Source organism: Arachis ipaensis, chromosome B8 (assembly GCF_059453495.1).
Source record: "Arachis ipaensis isolate K30076 ecotype BB chromosome B8, ASM5945349v1, whole genome shotgun sequence".
NCBI lineage: Eukaryota > Viridiplantae > Streptophyta > Magnoliopsida > Fabales > Fabaceae > Arachis > Arachis ipaensis.
Genome location: NC_142443.1, coordinates 104,356,699 through 104,374,376, shown reverse-complemented (window position 1 = coordinate 104,374,376; position 17,678 = coordinate 104,356,699). Strand labels below are relative to the sequence as shown.

General features: G+C 39.6%; 3 non-coding genes across 3 annotated transcripts; all 3 read left to right on the top strand.

The window, feature by feature from the left end:
• Positions 1–334: 334 nt before the first annotated feature.
• On the top strand, positions 335–438 carry LOC148549089 (small nucleolar RNA R71). The gene has a single exon (XR_015898679.1). It is a non-coding gene; the product is annotated as a small nucleolar RNA R71 (small nucleolar RNA).
• Positions 439–6,417: 5,979 nt separating this feature from the next.
• On the top strand, positions 6,418–6,521 carry LOC148549088 (small nucleolar RNA R71). The gene has a single exon (XR_015897024.1). It is a non-coding gene; the product is annotated as a small nucleolar RNA R71 (small nucleolar RNA).
• Positions 6,522–12,501: 5,980 nt separating this feature from the next.
• Positions 12,502–12,605, top strand: LOC148549087 (small nucleolar RNA R71). The gene has a single exon (XR_015897023.1). It is a non-coding gene; the product is annotated as a small nucleolar RNA R71 (small nucleolar RNA).
• Positions 12,606–17,678: the final 5,073 nt, after the last annotated feature.

The window sequence follows — 17,678 nt, the reverse complement described above, 5'->3', positions numbered from 1 at the left end:
GAAATGAATTGTATGAATTTGAGAAGGAATTTTGTGCTGAGAAATGCTCAAGTGATGAAGAATTTGGATATGTAAAACTAGGAGGTGAGGTTGGATAATTCAGAGGTGATGGCTCTTGATGAATGGGGTGTGAATAAGTGAAATCTCTTTGGTTTTGATCTTCCCAGCCACAACTTGAGTAGTGATCAAATTCACCAAAACATGGACCATTTTGTGGCTCTGGGAAGTACCCCGTTTCCTGTTCAATGAACCTCCTGATGAATGGTCTACAGCCTTCCTTGATTCATAAGAGAGTCCATCATAGAAAATATGCAATTGCACCCAATCATGGAACATGTCTGGTGGGCATTTCCTTGTCAAATCCTTGAATCTCTCCCATGCCTCGTAGAGAGTCTCACCATCTTGTTGTCTAAAAGTCTGAACCTCAGATCGAAGCCTATTGACCTTTTGTGGGGGGTAGAAACGTGCCAGAAACTTGCTTTCCACCTCATCCCATGTTGTTAGACTCCCCCTTGGGAATGATTCCAGCCACTTAGCTGCTTTGTCCCTAAGTGAAAATGGGAACAAAAGCAGTTTATAGGCATCTTCCTGGACTCCATTGGACTTCACAGTGTCACAAATTCTCAGGAATTTTGTGAGATGTTGGTTGGGATCTTCATTAGCACTCCCACCAAATGAACAATGATTCTCCACAAGTGATATTAGCTGTGGTTTGAGTTCAAAATTGTTGGCCTGAATGGGTGGTTTCTGAATGCTGCTACCACAATTCCCAGAGGTTGGGTTTATGTATGAACTAAGAACCCTCCTCTCAGGAATGGCATTGTTTCCATCAGCTCTCTCATGGTTGTGAACTTCTCTATCCATGTTGAGATCTAGAGCTTCCTCAAAATTGTCCTCAGATTCTCCTTCAGATTCTTCTTCTCCCAGTACTCTCTTCCCTCTTGCTTCCCTTCTAAGTCTATGAAGGGTCCTCTCTGGTTCGGTATATGGAGGAGTTGATGTCTCTCCTCTCCTACCTGTCATACAAGAACACAGCACAGGCAACAAACAAGTGAAATACTCTTGGTTAATGGAAGAGTATGGTTAGAGCAATTGAGGAATTAATTCAAACAGTTAGTGAGTCAGTGAGTTAGTTGCTTGAATTTAAAGGCATAAAGAAAGAAAGCATGTAACAGAGTGCCGAAATTAAAATTCAACAAGTAACTTGTACTGAATTAATCAAAACAAAAAATAATGCTCAATCTAGTTAACTTCCAATTGGAGAATTGTCAATCGAAAACCAATCCCTGGCAACGGCGCCATAAACTTGATGCGCATAAACTTGTTATGCTACGATTTAGGAAATTGCACGATCGGCAAAATTCCTTCCGGCAAGTGCACCGGTTATCGTCAAGTAAAAACTCACAATAGAGTGAGGTCGAATCCCACAAGGATTGGTTGAGTGAGCAATTCGGATTAGAAGTGTGTTCTAGTTGAGCGGAATCAAGATTTAGATGAAAATTGCGGAATGTAAAATTGGCGGGAAACGTAAATGACAAGAAATTGAAATGGCGAATCTTAAATTTGCATGAATTAAAGAGCAGAAGCTAAATTGCTGAAATTAAAAGGGAATGGGGGTGATTGCATGAATTGAGTTGCAGAATGTAAAGAGAAAGTAAAAATCAGAAATGGGGAATTCATTGGGTTATAGGAGATATTGAGATCTCCGAATCAAAACATGTTTATCTCTTCCTCAACCAATGCGTTCATTAAATTTTGCTTGGCAATCTTATATGATTGGATCCCAATCCCTTGGCTCACCAATTCTCTCTAAAAACAAACAAATTCCCAATCCCTTGGTTTAAATGTTCATAAGAAGAGATGATGCTCGATCACTGATTATACCACACAGCTTCATGAACCACAATTTGGTAGGATTACATGTCACAATATCCATCCAAACCCCAATCCAATTCACTGTGAGAAAGCTTCTCTAGCATGAATCCTCCATTCCTTTCCCAAGGTTCCGAAGGATTCCAATTATGGGTAGTTTCTTTCCCAAGACAACTACCCAATGGAATTAGATCGAGAAGCTTTCTAACAAAATTCAAGAGAAAAGATTGAAGAAGAAGATAAACTATTATTGATTCATTGAATTACAATAGAGCTCCCTAACCCAATGAAAGGGGTTTAGTGAGTCATAGCTCTGAATTCAATTACAAAACTAAAAGAAAATGATCCAAAGTTCTCCCCCTCAGGGGCTGGATTCCGCCTCAATCCCCCCTGTGTGTCCCGTCAAATGCAGAAACTAAGGCCTTTAAATAGGCTCCCTAAATTACAAAATGAAAATGAAATTCAAAGCAAATTACAATCAAATGAAAATAAACTATTCTAGATGATTCTTGTGGCCTTGATTTGGTGTTGTTGATGGGCCTTGCTTGCTTGAAGGGTAGAGTGACATAATTGATCCAAAAAGGATAATGATCCATTAAACTACACTCAAACGTTGCACCCCCCTTTCTTGAGTCGTCACTTTGTTCTCTTGTCAACCTTGCCAATTTGATGCCAAATATAGACTATTATACTTCGTTGGAAAGCTATGGATGTCAGCTTTCTAACGCAACTGGAAGCACCTCAATTGGATCTCTACAACTCGAGTTATACTCCATGGAAGGTGAAGAGGTCAGCTGGCCTGATTGCATGTTGGTACTATGCTCTTCTATGCACATTACGGGGCTGTTTTCTCCCTCAATTTTTAGTATCCACCATGCATGCCATATATGCTTGGAAAGCTCTAGATGTCTTCTTTCCAATGCATTTTGAATCACCTCATTTGGAGTTTTGTAGTTCAAGTTATTTATGTTTGAAGAAGGCATGGTCAAGCTGTTCCATATAACACGTTTAAGCTCCAGTTTAAGGTTAAACTGGAGCTTAAACGTGGAAGCTGAGAAAGGTAGCCCTGGAGGTGTCGAACACGTTTAAGCTCCAGTTTAAGGTTAAACTGGAGCTTAAACGTGGAAATGGAGAAAGCAACCCTGGAGGAGAAAACTTGGTCGAACACGTTTAAGCTCCAGTTTAAGGTTAAACTGGAGCTTAAACGTGGAAATGGCTCCCTGGTGCATTTCCCATTTCTGGCCTTTAACCTCCAGTTTAAGGTTAAACTGGAGGTTAAACGTGGACATGCTTCCTGAGTGGCATTCTTATTCTGGCGTTTAACCTCCAGTTTGAGGTTAAACTGGAGGTTAAACGTGGAAATGCTTCTTTGGTGAGACTTTCATTCTGGCGTTTAACCTCCAGTTTAAGGTTAAACTGGAGGTTAAACTTCAGTTTCAGCATTTCTTAGCCTTCATGATTCTGGCGTTTAAGCTCCAGTTTAAGCTTAAACTGGAACTTAAACTCCACATGTGATATTCAAGCTTCCTTTATTGATTTTGTTGCTTCCTTGCCTAGCCTCTTCTTTCCTGAAATCATCCAAACAATTGCATCAAAGTCTTGCAAAATTTCATGAGAATTCTTCCATTCATAGCATTCAAGGAATATAACTAAAAACTCATGGAATTTGCATCAAAATCTTCATGTTGAATGATTTAAGACAAGCATGACTATTTGGCCCAAAATGATTACTTAAGGCTCAAGAAAATGCATAAAACAACTAAAAATAAAAGAAAAAGGCTAGTGAAACTAGCCTAAGATGCCTTGGCATCACAACACCAAACTTAATCCTTGCTTGTCCCCAAGCAAGTTCTGAATTATTGAGAAGAAAGAATGAAACAGAAAGTAAATTCATTAGCCATATCAGTAAGTAATTGACATTGATTAATGGGGTGTTCATGCAGAAAGTTGTTGCAGCATCACTTTATTGTTTCTTAGGTAAGAATGTCACTTTTTATGTTTCCACTAAAACACTGCTATGGCCTCTTGTTATTCACATATCCTTGGCAAGTTTCTTTTCTTTGTTTTTCTTTTCCTTTGAGCTTATTTGCACCTTGTTGCTCAGTGTCATGTGTTGCACAAGCCTTTGGCATTTTCTTTTTCTTATCAGTGCACTACACATATCCACTACAGGCATTTTAGTTCACATTTCTTCTTGAGACATTGGTGCCCAGCACCTCTTTGTGTGACTAAATGTTTTGTATTTAGGTTGCTCTTGATAATGGACTTTTGGTTGATAATCCCGGGTTAGTTAACCCAAGTTACCAAGTGTTGAAACACTCCTCAGAACCTATTCATCCAAGCATATCCTTAATACATAAACACCACAGGCATTTGTCTCAGAAGTTCAAACCATTGGTGCCTAGCTTATTTTCTCAATTTTTTGCTTTTTGGTTGCCCTTTTTCAGTGGCTTTTTCTTCTTCTTTTTCTTTCTTTTTCATGGCCAAAGACATTTATTCATCAAGATCCATAGACAGCATCCTAATTTCCACTAAAAGTGACAACTCTAACTTTATTTCTTAGTGAGCTGACTATTCAATCAAACATGCATACCACCACTTAATCTTATTTGATTTCTTACCAAATGGAATTGAGTTACTTTTGTTCAAACATTTCTTTTATTTTATGGAAACAGAACAAGTCATGGCAAGCATTTGTTTAAGAAGATGAAGTTATCCAGACACTTAGACTATCACTTATTTGAAAATTAAACAAACAGACAATCAAAAACTTCAATGACTCAAACTTAAAGCAGGGGTGCATGCAAACTTCAAATATCAGCAATTCAAAGTACAAGCAATTAAGTGACAATACAACCTTTTAGCATCTTCTTTGTTGTTCATCATCCTTCCTAGCCTTGGTGTTCTCTTTGATGATGATGTATATTCCTTCCATGAGATTGATTGTCTTCCTGCAAAGCTATTAGAAGTTGCTTGTTCCCCAAGCACTTTGAGAATTGGTTAGCATGCATGGATGTTTGTAGGCCTCTGAACTTAGATTGGTGTGTGAACACGAAACTTAGTTCCTTGCCATATGCAGCAATTGGGATCATATGCAGAAAACCTCATGTGCCTTTATTAAGAAAATAACTATGAACTAGAAAAAGAAACTATGAACTAGAAATTAAACTATTGTTTAAGTAGTTTCCCTGATTGGTTGGAGCTAGTGACTAGTCATGCTGAGGTAGAAATGTGCTTTTAATGAAGTTTTTTGGTGGAACACCAAACTTAGAATCTCACATTCACCCTTGAATTGTTTTGGTGTGCAACACCAAACTTAGCTCCTTGCAATACAGATAAATCTACTTAACTCTTTTATTGAAATAACTAGAAAAGAAAAACTACCTTTGGTTGGGTTGCCTCCCAACAAGCGCTTCTTTAACGTCATTAGCTTGACATGCTGTTCCTGAATTTCTTCCTCTTCTTCCAGTTTGTTAAGAGGAATGACTTCAAGTGGATAAAGGAGCTAGTTAGTGCCCCTTGTTGTGAATGCTTCTTTCCAGCAAGCTTTCCCTTGTGATTGGCTTGAGTGAACTTGCTTGTTGGCTCAGGAGTTGGATTGTTCTTCGACCTTCTCTTCTTCATGGATATGATCCTTTGTTTCTCGGTCACAATCCTCATTTTGGTGCTTGTTTCTACTGCCTTCACATCCTTGATCTCAGAACTTGGTTGTTGTTGGACAGTTGGAGTATCCTGTTCATCAAAAGCTTCCTGAATTTGTGGTTCAATGAACCCTTCCTCTTTGCAACTCTCTGTGTCATTGGAGTGTGATCTCCCTTGATTGACTTTCTCCCTTTCTTGTTCTTCTGATTCCTCCCTTGGGTTTGCCATGGTATCACTAGAAGAATTGTGGGTAGGGATTTGCTTTGATAGATATCCAATTTGTGCTTCTAGCTTTTGAATGGCAGCACCATGATTTTGTAAGTTGGATATCACTTCTTCCTTAAAGCTTTTCAAATCGGCCACATCTCTGCCCATAGTTGCAATCATTCCTTCTATCCTGTTTAATTGATCTTGAAATTGTTGGTTCGGATTGGGTTGATGAGGTTGATTATCTTGGCTGTGATATGGTGGCTGGGAGTATGTGTTTTGTGTGGGCTGATAGAGTCTTTGGTTGGAGTGTTGGTAGTGGTATGACTCTTGTGTGTAGTGGAATGAGTCTTGTGGATAGTGAAATGAATTGTATGAATTTGAGAAGGAATTTTGTGCTGAGAAATGCTCAAGTGATGAAGAATTTGGATATGTAAAACTAGGAGGTGAGGTTGGATAATTCAGAGGTGATGGCTCTTGATGAATGGGGTGTGAATAAGTGAAATCTCTTTGGTTTTGATCTTCCCAGCCACAACTTGAGTAGTGATCAAATTCACCAAAACATGGACCATTTTGTGGCTCTGGGAAGTACCCCGTTTCCTGTTCAATGAACCTCCTGATGAATGGTCTACAGCCTTCCTTGATTCATAAGAGAGTCCATCATAGAAAATATGCAATTGCACCCAATCATGGAACATGTCTGGTGGGCATTTCCTTGTCAAATCCTTGAATCTCTCCCATACCTCGTAGAGAGTCTCACCATCTTGTTGTCTAAAAGTCTGAACCTCAGATCGAAGCCTATTGACCTTTTGTGGGGGGTAGAAACGTGCCAGAAACTTGCTTTCCACCTCATCCCATGTTGTTAGACTCCCCCTTGGGAATGATTCCAGCCACTTAGCTGCTTTGTCCCTAAGTGAAAATGGGAACAAAAGCAGTTTATAGGCATCTTCCTGGACTCCATTGGACTTCACAGTGTCACAAATTCTCAGGAATTTTGTGAGATGTTGGTTGGGATCTTCATTAGCACTCCCACCAAATGAACAATGATTCTCCACAAGTGATATTAGCTGTGGTTTGAGTTCAAAATTGTTGGCCTGAATGGGTGGTTTCTGAATGCTGCTACCACAATTCCCAGAGGTTGGGTTTATGTATGAACTAAGAACCCTCCTCTCAGGAATGGCATTGTTTCCATCAGCTCTCTCATGGTTGTGAACTTCTCTATCCATGTTGAGATCTAGAGCTTCCTCAAAATTGTCCTCAGATTCTCCTTCAGATTCTTCTTCTCCCAGTACTCTCTTCCCTCTTGCTTCCCTTCTAAGTCTATGAAGGGTCCTCTCTGGTTCGGTATATGGAGGAGTTGATGTCTCTCCTCTCCTACCTGTCATACAAGAACACAGCACAGGCAACAAACAAGTGAAATACTCTTGGTTAATGGAAGCGTATGGTTAGAGCAATTGAGGAATTAATTCAAACAGTTAGTGAGTCAGTGAGTTAGTTGCTTGAATTTAAAGGCATAAAGAAAGAAGCATGTAACAGAGTGCAGAAATTAAAATTCAACAAGTAACTTGTACTGAATTAATCAAAACAAAAAAAAAATGCTCAATCTAGTTAACTTCCAATTGGAGAATTGTCAATCGAAAACCAATCCCTGGCAACGGCGCCATAACCTTGATGCGCATAAACTTGTTATGCTACGATTTAGGAAATTGCACGATCGGCAAAATTCCTTCCGGCAAGTGCACCGGTTATCGTCAAGTAAAAACTCACAATAGAGTGAGGTCGAATCCCACAAGGATTGGTTGAGTGAGCAATTCGGATTAGAAGTGTGTTCTAGTTGAGCGGAATCAAGATTTAGATGAGAATTGCGGAATGTAAAATTGGCGGGAAACGTAAATGACAAGAAATTGAAATGGCGAATCTTAAATTTGCATGAATTAAAGAGCAGAAGCTAAATTGCTGAAATTAAAAGGGAATGGGGGTGATTGCATGAATTGAGTTGCAGAATGTAAAGAGAAAGTGAAAATCAGAAATGGGAAATTCATTGGGTTATAGGAGATATTGAGATCTCCGAATCAAAACATGTTTATCTCTTCCTCAACCAATGCGTTCATTAAATTTTGCTTGGCAATCTTATATGATTGGATCCCAATCCCTTGGCTCACCAATTCTCTCTAAAAACAAACAAATTCCCAATCCCTTGGTTTAAATGTTCATAAGAAGAGATGATGCTCGATCACTGATTATACCACACAGCTTCATGAACCACAATTTGGTAGGATTACATGTCACAATATCCATCCAAACCCCAATCCAATTCACTGTGAGAAAGCTTCTCTAGCATGAATCCTCCATTCCTTTCCCAAGGTTCCGAAGGATTCCAATTATGGGTAGTTTCTTTCCCAAGACAACTACCCAATGGAATTAGATCGAGAAGCTTTCTAACAAAATTCAAGAGAAAAGATTGAAGAAGAAGATAAACTATTATTGATTCATTGAATTACAATAGAGCTCCCTAACCCAATGAAAGGGGTTTAGTGAGTCATAGCTCTGAATTCAATTACAAAACTAAAAGAAAATGATCCAAAGTTCTCCCCCTCAGGGGCTGGATTCCCCCTCAATCCCCCCTGTGTGTCCCGTCAAATGCAGAAACTAAGGCCTTTAAATAGGCTCCCTAAATTACAAAATGAAAATGAAATTCAAAGCAAATTACAATCAAATGAAAATAAACTATTCTAGATGATTCTTGTGGCCTTGATTTGGTGTTGTTGATGGGCCTTGCTTGCTTGAAGGGTAGAGTGACATAATTGATCCAAAAAGGATAATGATCCATTAAACTACACTCAAACGTTGCACCCCCCCTTTCTTGAGTCGTCACTTTGTTCTCTTGTCAACCTTGCCAATTTGATGCCAAATATAGACTATTATACCTCGTTGGAAAGCTATGGATGTCAGCTTTCTAACGCAACTGGAAGCACCTCAATTGGATCTCTACAACTCGAGTTATACTCCATGGAAGGTGAAGAGGTCAGCTGGCCTGATTGCATGTTGGTACTATGCTCTTCTATGCACATTACGGGGCTGTTTTCTCCCTCAATTTTTAGTATCCACCATGCATGCCATATATGCTTGGAAAGCTCTAGATGTCTTCTTTCCAATGCATTTTGAATCACCTCATTTGGAGTTTTGTAGCTCAAGTTATTTATGTTTGAAGAAGGCATGGTCAAGCTGTTCCATATAACACGTTTAAGCTCCAGTTTAAGGTTAAACTGGAGCTTAAACGTGGAAGCTGAGAAAGGTAGCCCTGGAGGTGTCGAACACGTTTAAGCTCCAGTTTAAGGTTAAACTGGAGCTTAAACGTGGAAATGGAGAAAGCAACCCTGGAGGAGAAAACTTGGTCGAACACGTTTAAGCTCCAGTTTAAGGTTAAACTGGAGCTTAAACGTGGAAATGGCTCCCTGGTACATTTCCCATTTCTGGCCTTTAACCTCCAGTTTAAGGTTAAACTGGAGGTTAAACGTGGACATGCTTCCTGAGTGGCATTCTTATTCTGGCGTTTAACCTCCAGTTTGAGGTTAAACTGGAGGTTAAACGTGGAAATGCTTCTTTGGTGAGACTTTCATTCTGGCGTTTAACCTCCAGTTTAAGGTTAAACTGGAGGTTAAACTTCAGTTTCAGCATTTCTTAGCCTTCATGATTCTGGCGTTTAAGCTCCAGTTTAAGCTTAAACTGGAACTTAAACTCCACATGTGATATTCAAGCTTCCTTTATTGATTTTGTTGCTTCCTTGCCTAGCCTCTTCTTTCCTGAAATCATCCAAACAATTGCATCAAAGTCTTGCAAAATTTCATGAGAATTCTTCCATTCATAGCATTCAAGGAATATAACTAAAAACTCATGGAATTTGCATCAAAATCTTCATGTTGAATGATTTAAGACAAGCATGACTATTTGGCCCAAAATGATTACTTAAGGCTCAAGAAAATGCATAAAACAACTAAAAATAAAAGAAAAAGGCTAGTGAAACTAGCCTAAGATGCCTTGGCATCACAACACCAAACTTAATCCTTGCTTGTCCCCAAGCAAGTTCTGAATTATTGAGAAGAAAGAATGAAACAGAAAGTAAATTCATTAGCCATATCAGTAAGTAATTGACATTGATTAATGGGGTGTTCATGCAGAAAGTTGTTGCAGCATCACTTTATTGTTTCTTAGGTAAGAATGTCACTTTTTATGTTTCCACTAAAACACTGCTATGGCCTCTTGTTATTCACATATCCTTGGCAAGTTTCTTTTCTTTGTTTTTCTTTTCCTTTGAGCTTATTTGCACCTTGTTGCTCAGTGTCATGTGTTGCACAAGCCTTTGGCATTTTCTTTTTCTTATCAGTGCACTACACATATCCACTACAGGCATTTTAGTTCACATTTCTTCTTGAGACATTGGTGCCCAGCACCTCTTTGTGTGACTAAATGTTTTGTATTTAGGTTGCTCTTGATAATGGACTTTTGGTTGATAATCCCGGGTTAGTTAACCCAAGTTACCAAGTGTTGAAACACTCCTCAGAACCTATTCATCCAAGCATATCCTTAATACATAAACACCACAGGCATTTGTCTCAGAAGTTCAAACCATTGGTGCCTAGCTTATTTTCTCAATTTTTTGCTTTTTGGTTGCCCTTTTTCAGTGGCTTTTTCTTCTTCTTTTTCTTTCTTTTTCATGGCCAAAGACATTTATTCATCAAGATCCATAGACAGCATCCTAATTTCCACTAAAAGTGACAACTCTAACTTTATTTCTTAGTGAGCTGACTATTCAATCAAACATGCATACCACCACTTAATCTTATTTGATTTCTTACCAAATGGAATTGAGTTACTTTTGTTCAAACATTTCTTTTATTTTATGGAAACAGAACAAGTCATGGCAAGCATTTGTTTAAGAAGATGAAGTTATCCAGACACTTAGACTATCACTTATTTGAAAATTAAACAAACAGACAATCAAAAACTTCAATGACTCAAACTTAAAGCAGGGGTGCATGCAAACTTCAAATATCAGCAATTCAAAGTACAAGCAATTAAGTGACAATACAACCTTTTAGCATCTTCTTTGTTGTTCATCATCCTTCCTAGCCTTGGTGTTCTCTTTGATGATGATGTATATTCCTTCCATGAGATTGATTGTCTTCCTGCAAAGCTATTAGAAGTTGCTTGTTCCCCAAGCACTTTGAGAATTGGTTAGCATGCATGGATGTTTGTAGGCCTCTGAACTTAGATTGGTGTGTGAACACGAAACTTAGTTCCTTGCCATATGCAGCAATTGGGATCATATGCAGAAAACCTCATGTGCCTTTATTAAGAAAATAACTATGAACTAGAAAAAGAAACTATGAACTAGAAATTAAACTATTGTTTAAGTAGTTTCCCTGATTGGTTGGAGCTAGTGACTAGTCATGCTGAGGTAGAAATGTGCTTTTAATGAAGTTTTTTGGTGGAACACCAAACTTAGAATCTCACATTCACCCTTGAATTGTTTTGGTGTGCAACACCAAACTTAGCTCCTTGCAATACAGATAAATCTACTTAACTCTTTTATTGAAATAACTAGAAAAGAAAAACTACCTTTGGTTGGGTTGCCTCCCAACAAGCGCTTCTTTAACGTCATTAGCTTGACATGCTGTTCCTGAATTTCTTCCTCTTCTTCCAGTTTGTTAAGAGGAATGACTTCAAGTGGATAAAGGAGCTAGTTAGTGCCCCTTGTTGTGAATGCTTCTTTCCAGCAAGCTTTCCCTTGTGATTGGCTTGAGTGAACTTGCTTGTTGGCTCAGGAGTTGGATTGTTCTTCGACCTTCTCTTCTTCATGGATATGATCCTTTGTTTCTCGGTCACAATCCTCATTTTGGTGCTTGTTTCTACTGCCTTCACATCCTTGATCTCAGAACTTGGTTGTTGTTGGACAGTTGGAGTATCCTGTTCATCAAAAGCTTCCTGAATTTGTGGTTCAATGAACCCTTCCTCTTTGCAACTCTCTGTGTCATTGGAGTGTGATCTCCCTTGATTGACTTTCTCCCTTTCTTGTTCTTCTGATTCCTCCCTTGGGTTTGCCATGGTATCACTAGAAGAATTGTGGGTAGGGATTTGCTTTGATAGATATCCAATTTGTGCTTCTAGCTTTTGAATGGCAGCACCATGATTTTGTAAGTTGGATATCACTTCTTCCTTAAAGCTTTTCAAATCGGCCACATCTCTGCCCATAGTTGCAATCATTCCTTCTATCCTGTTTAATTGATCTTGAAATTGTTGGTTCGGATTGGGTTGATGAGGTTGATTATCTTGGCTGTGATATGGTGGCTGGGAGTATGTGTTTTGTGTGGGCTGATAGAGTCTTTGGTTGGAGTGTTGGTAGTGGTATGACTCTTGTGTGTAGTGGAATGAGTCTTGTGGATAGTGAAATGAATTGTATGAATTTGAGAAGGAATTTTGTGCTGAGAAATGCTCAAGTGATGAAGAATTTGGATATGTAAAACTAGGAGGTGAGGTTGGATAATTCAGAGGTGATGGCTCTTGATGAATGGGGTGTGAATAAGTGAAATCTCTTTGGTTTTGATCTTCCCAGCCACAACTTGAGTAGTGATCAAATTCACCAAAACATGGACCATTTTGTGGCTCTGGGAAGTACCCCGTTTCCTGTTCAATGAACCTCCTGATGAATGGTCTACAGCCTTCCTTGATTCATAAGAGAGTCCATCATAGAAAATATGCAATTGCACCCAATCATGGAACATGTCTGGTGGGCATTTCCTTGTCAAATCCTTGAATCTCTCCCATACCTCGTAGAGAGTCTCACCATCTTGTTGTCTAAAAGTCTGAACCTCAGATCGAAGCCTATTGACCTTTTGTGGGGGGTAGAAACGTGCCAGAAACTTGCTTTCCACCTCATCCCATGTTGTTAGACTCCCCCTTGGGAATGATTCCAGCCACTTAGCTGCTTTGTCCCTAAGTGAAAATGGGAACAAAAGCAGTTTATAGGCATCTTCCTGGACTCCATTGGACTTCACAGTGTCACAAATTCTCAGGAATTTTGTGAGATGTTGGTTGGGATCTTCATTAGCACTCCCACCAAATGAACAATGATTCTCCACAAGTGATATTAGCTGTGGTTTGAGTTCAAAATTGTTGGCCTGAATGGGTGGTTTCTGAATGCTGCTACCACAATTCCCAGAGGTTGGGTTTATGTATGAACTAAGAACCCTCCTCTCAGGAATGGCATTGTTTCCATCAGCTCTCTCATGGTTGTGAACTTCTCTATCCATGTTGAGATCTAGAGCTTCCTCAAAATTGTCCTCAGATTCTCCTTCAGATTCTTCTTCTCCCAGTACTCTCTTCCCTCTTGCTTCCCTTCTAAGTCTATGAAGGGTCCTCTCTGGTTCGGTATATGGAGGAGTTGATGTCTCTCCTCTCCTACCTGTCATCCAAGAACACAGCACAGGCAACAAACAAGTGAAATACTCTTGGTTAATGGAAGAGTATGGTTAGAGCAATTGAGGAATTAATTCAAACAGTTAGTGAGTCAGTGAGTTAGTTGCTTGAATTTAAAGGCATAAAGAAAGAAAGCATGTAACAGAGTGCAGAAATTAAAATTCAACAAGTAACTTGTACTGAATTAATCAAAACAAAAAAAAAATGCTCAATCTAGTTAACTTCCAATTGGAGAATTGTCAATCGAAAACCAATCCCTGGCAACGGCGCCATAACCTTGATGCGCATAAACTTGTTATGCTACGATTTAGGAAATTGCACGATCGGCAAAATTCCTTCCGGCAAGTGCACCGGTTATCGTCAAGTAAAAACTCACAATAGAGTGAGGTCGAATCCCACAAGGATTGGTTGAGTGAGCAATTCGGATTAGAAGTGTGTTCTAGTTGAGCGGAATCAAGATTTAGATGAGAATTGCGGAATGTAAAATTGGCGGGAAACGTAAATGACAAGAAATTGAAATGGCGAATCTTAAATTTGCATGAATTAAAGAGCAGAAGCTAAATTGCTGAAATTAAAAGGGAATGGGGGTGATTGCATGAATTGAGTTGCAGAATGTAAAGAGAAAGTGAAAATCAGAAATGGGGAATTCATTGGGTTATAGGAGATATTGAGATCTCCGAATCAAAACATGTTTATCTCTTCCTCAACCAATGCGTTCATTAAATTTTGCTTGGCAATCTTATATGATTGGATCCCAATCCCTTGGCTCACCAATTCTCTCTAAAAACAAACAAATTCCCAATCCCTTGGTTTAAATGTTCATAAGAAGAGATGATGCTCGATCACTGATTATACCACACAGCTTCATGAACCACAATTTGGTAGGATTACATGTCACAATATCCATCCAAACCCCAATCCAATTCACTGTGAGAAAGCTTCTCTAGCATGAATCCTCCATTCCTTTCCCAAGGTTCCGAAGGATTCCAATTATGGGTAGTTTCTTTCCCAAGACAACTACCCAATGGAATTAGATCGAGAAGCTTTCTAACAAAATTCAAGAGAAAAGATTGAAGAAGAAGATAAACTATTATTGATTCATTGAATTACAATAGAGCTCCCTAACCCAATGAAAGGGGTTTAGTGAGTCATAGCTCTGAATTCAATTACAAAACTAAAAGAAAATGATCCAAAGTTCTCCCCCTCAGGGGCTGGATTCCCCCTCAATCCCCCCTGTGTGTCCCGTCAAATGCAGAAACTAAGGCCTTTAAATAGGCTCCCTAAATTACAAAATGAAAATGAAATTCAAAGCAAATTACAATCAAATGAAAATAAACTATTCTAGATGATTCTTGTGGCCTTGATTTGGTGTTGTTGATGGGCCTTGCTTGCTTGAAGGGTAGAGTGACATAATTGATCCAAAAAGGATAATGATCCATTAAACTACACTCAAACGTTGCACCCCCCCTTTCTTGAGTCGTCACTTTGTTCTCTTGTCAACCTTGCCAATTTGATGCCAAATATAGACTATTATACCTCGTTGGAAAGCTATGGATGTCAGCTTTCTAACGCAACTGGAAGCACCTCAATTGGATCTCTACAACTCGAGTTATACTCCATGGAAGGTGAAGAGGTCAGCTGGCCTGATTGCATGTTGGTACTATGCTCTTCTATGCACATTACGGAGCTGTTTTCTCCCTCAATTTTTAGTATCCACCATGCATGCCATATATGCTTGGAAAGCTCTAGATGTCTTCTTTCCAATGCATTTTGAATCACCTCATTTGGAGTGTTGTAGCTCAAGTTATTTATGTTTGAAGAAGGCATGGTCAAGCTGTTCCATATAACACGTTTAAGCTCCAGTTTAAGGTTAAACTGGAGCTTAAACGTGGAAGCTGAGAAAGGTAGCCCTGGAGGTGTCGAACACGTTTAAGCTCCAGTTTAAGGTTAAACTGGAGCTTAAACGTGGAAATGGAGAAAGCAACCCTGGAGGAGAAAACTTGGTCGAACACGTTTAAGCTCCAGTTTAAGGTTAAACTGGAGCTTAAACGTGGAAATGGCTCCCTGGTGCATTTCCCATTTCTGGCCTTTAACCTCCAGTTTAAGGTTAAACTGGAGGTTAAACGTGGACATGCTTCCTGAGTGGCATTCTTATTCTGGCGTTTAACCTCCAGTTTGAGGTTAAACTGGAGGTTAAACGTGGAAATGCTTCTTTGGTGAGACTTTCATTCTGGCGTTTAACCTCCAGTTTAAGGTTAAACTGGAGGTTAAACTTCAGTTTCAGCATTTCTTAGCCTTCATGATTCTGGCGTTTAAGCTCCAGTTTAAGCTTAAACTGGAACTTAAACTCCACATGTGATATTCAAGCTTCCTTTATTGATTTTGTTGCTTCCTTGCCTAGCCTCTTCTTTCCTGAAATCATCCAAACAATTGCATCAAAGTCTTGCAAAATTTCATGAGAATTCTTCCATTCATAGCATTCAAGGAATATAACTAAAAACTCATGGAATTTGCATCAAAATCTTCATGTTGAATGATTTAAGACAAGCATGACTATTTGGCCCAAAATGATTACTTAAGGCTCAAGAAAATGCATAAAACAACTAAAAATAAAAGAAAAAGGCTAGTGAAACTAGCCTAAGATGCCTTGGCATCAGCAACCTCTTCACTAAACGTAGACTCCTCCTCTATTATACCTTCAGGTTCTTCTTCTTCAAAACTTTCCTGCACTGCGTCTTCAAGTGAGTCCAACCTCATGCACTCTCCCATTTGCTCCGGTGGATAACTCATGGCCTTGAACACATTGATCGTCATCTTTTCATTGTGTAATCTCAGGGTGAGATCTCCTTTTTGTACATCAATGACCGCTCCAGCAGTGGCCAAGAATGGCCTTCCCAGGATGATGGAAGCCTTGGCTTCCTCCTGCATGTCCAATACTACAAAGTCTGCTGGAAAGATAAAATCTCCTACTTTCACCAACAAATCTTCTACGACGCCATGCGGGAACTTGAACGATCGGTCTGCCAATTGTAAGGCCATCTTTATTGGTTTAGCTTCCTCAATCTTCATCTTTCTTATCATAGCTACCGACATCAAATTGATGCTGGCTCCTAAGTCACAAAGAGCCTTTTCCACTGTGATTTCCTTTATAATACAAGGGATCTGAAAACTCCCAGGATCCTTCAATTTCTGGGGCAGTTTGTGCTGAATGATAGCACTACATTCTTCGGTTAATATCACAGTCTCGTTGTTCTTCCAGCTTCTCTTCTTAGTCATAAGCTCCTTCAAGAACTTGGCGTAGAGTGGCATTTGTTCTATTGCTTCAGCAAAGGGTATGTTGATTTGCAGTTTCTTGAAGATTTCCAAAAATCTCAAAAATTGATTGTCATCTCCCTTCTTCTTTAATTGCTGAGGGTATGGGACTCTTGGGGCATCTGGCTTCAGCACTCCTTCCCCTTTTTGTGAACTCAAAGTGGGAACTCGAGCTTCGTCCTGCTCTTCTTTCTCTTTATTTGAGTCATCTTCTTGTGGTTTTTGGGGGGTTTCCTTCAGTTCCTTCCCACTCCTAAGGGTGATAGCCTGACACTCCTCCCGTTTTGTTGAGCTAGTATTGCTGCGAAGGTTGTGGCTGGAAATTTGCTTGAATAAGTAGCCAATTTGTGTCTCAAGTTTCTTGATGGCAGCATCCTGATTCTGCATATTGGACATCACCTCTTCTCGGAACGCTTTACTATCTCAAATTTCTTTGCTTATGCCTTCAAGTAGATTCTCAATCTTTGAGATTCTGTCATCTAATGATGATAGGTCAGGCTGAGGAGGGTTATTTTGGTCTTGATGTGGATGTGGAGAGGTGTTGTTATTAGGGTGTTGATATGGCCTAGATGTGAAGTGTTGGTGGCTTGTATTATTGGGATTTGGGCGTCTTTGATCAAGGCTTTGGTCTTGTTGATTTTCCCACCCAAAGTTTGGGTGATTCCTCCATCCAGGGTTGTAGGTCTTGGGGTATGGATCATGGTTTTGCCTAGGTGAATTCCCAATGTAGTTGGCTTGCTCCTGACTACCCTCTGCTTCTTCATTCACTCCTTCTTGGGTTGTTGATGAAGTGGTGATTGCTGCTACTTGGTTCCTTTCCATCTTCTTGGTGAGGTTAGCCAGCTACTGGGTAATGAGCTTGTTTTGGGCCAGCAGAGCATCTACATTGTTTAGCTCCATTACTCCTCTTGTGTTCTCTCTTTCGGAAGTATAGAAGTAGTCATTCTCTGCTACAGTTTCAATGACATCTATGGCCTCCTCAATGGTCTTCTTCTTGTTCAAAGATCCTCCAGATGAATGGTCTATGGCCTTCTTTGACTCATAAGAGAGCCCTTCATAGAAAATATGCAGCTGCACCCATTCATTGAACATATCTGGTGGGCACTTCCTTGTTAGGTTTTTAAACCTCTCCCATGCTTCATATAGAGTCTCACCATCTTGTTGCCTAA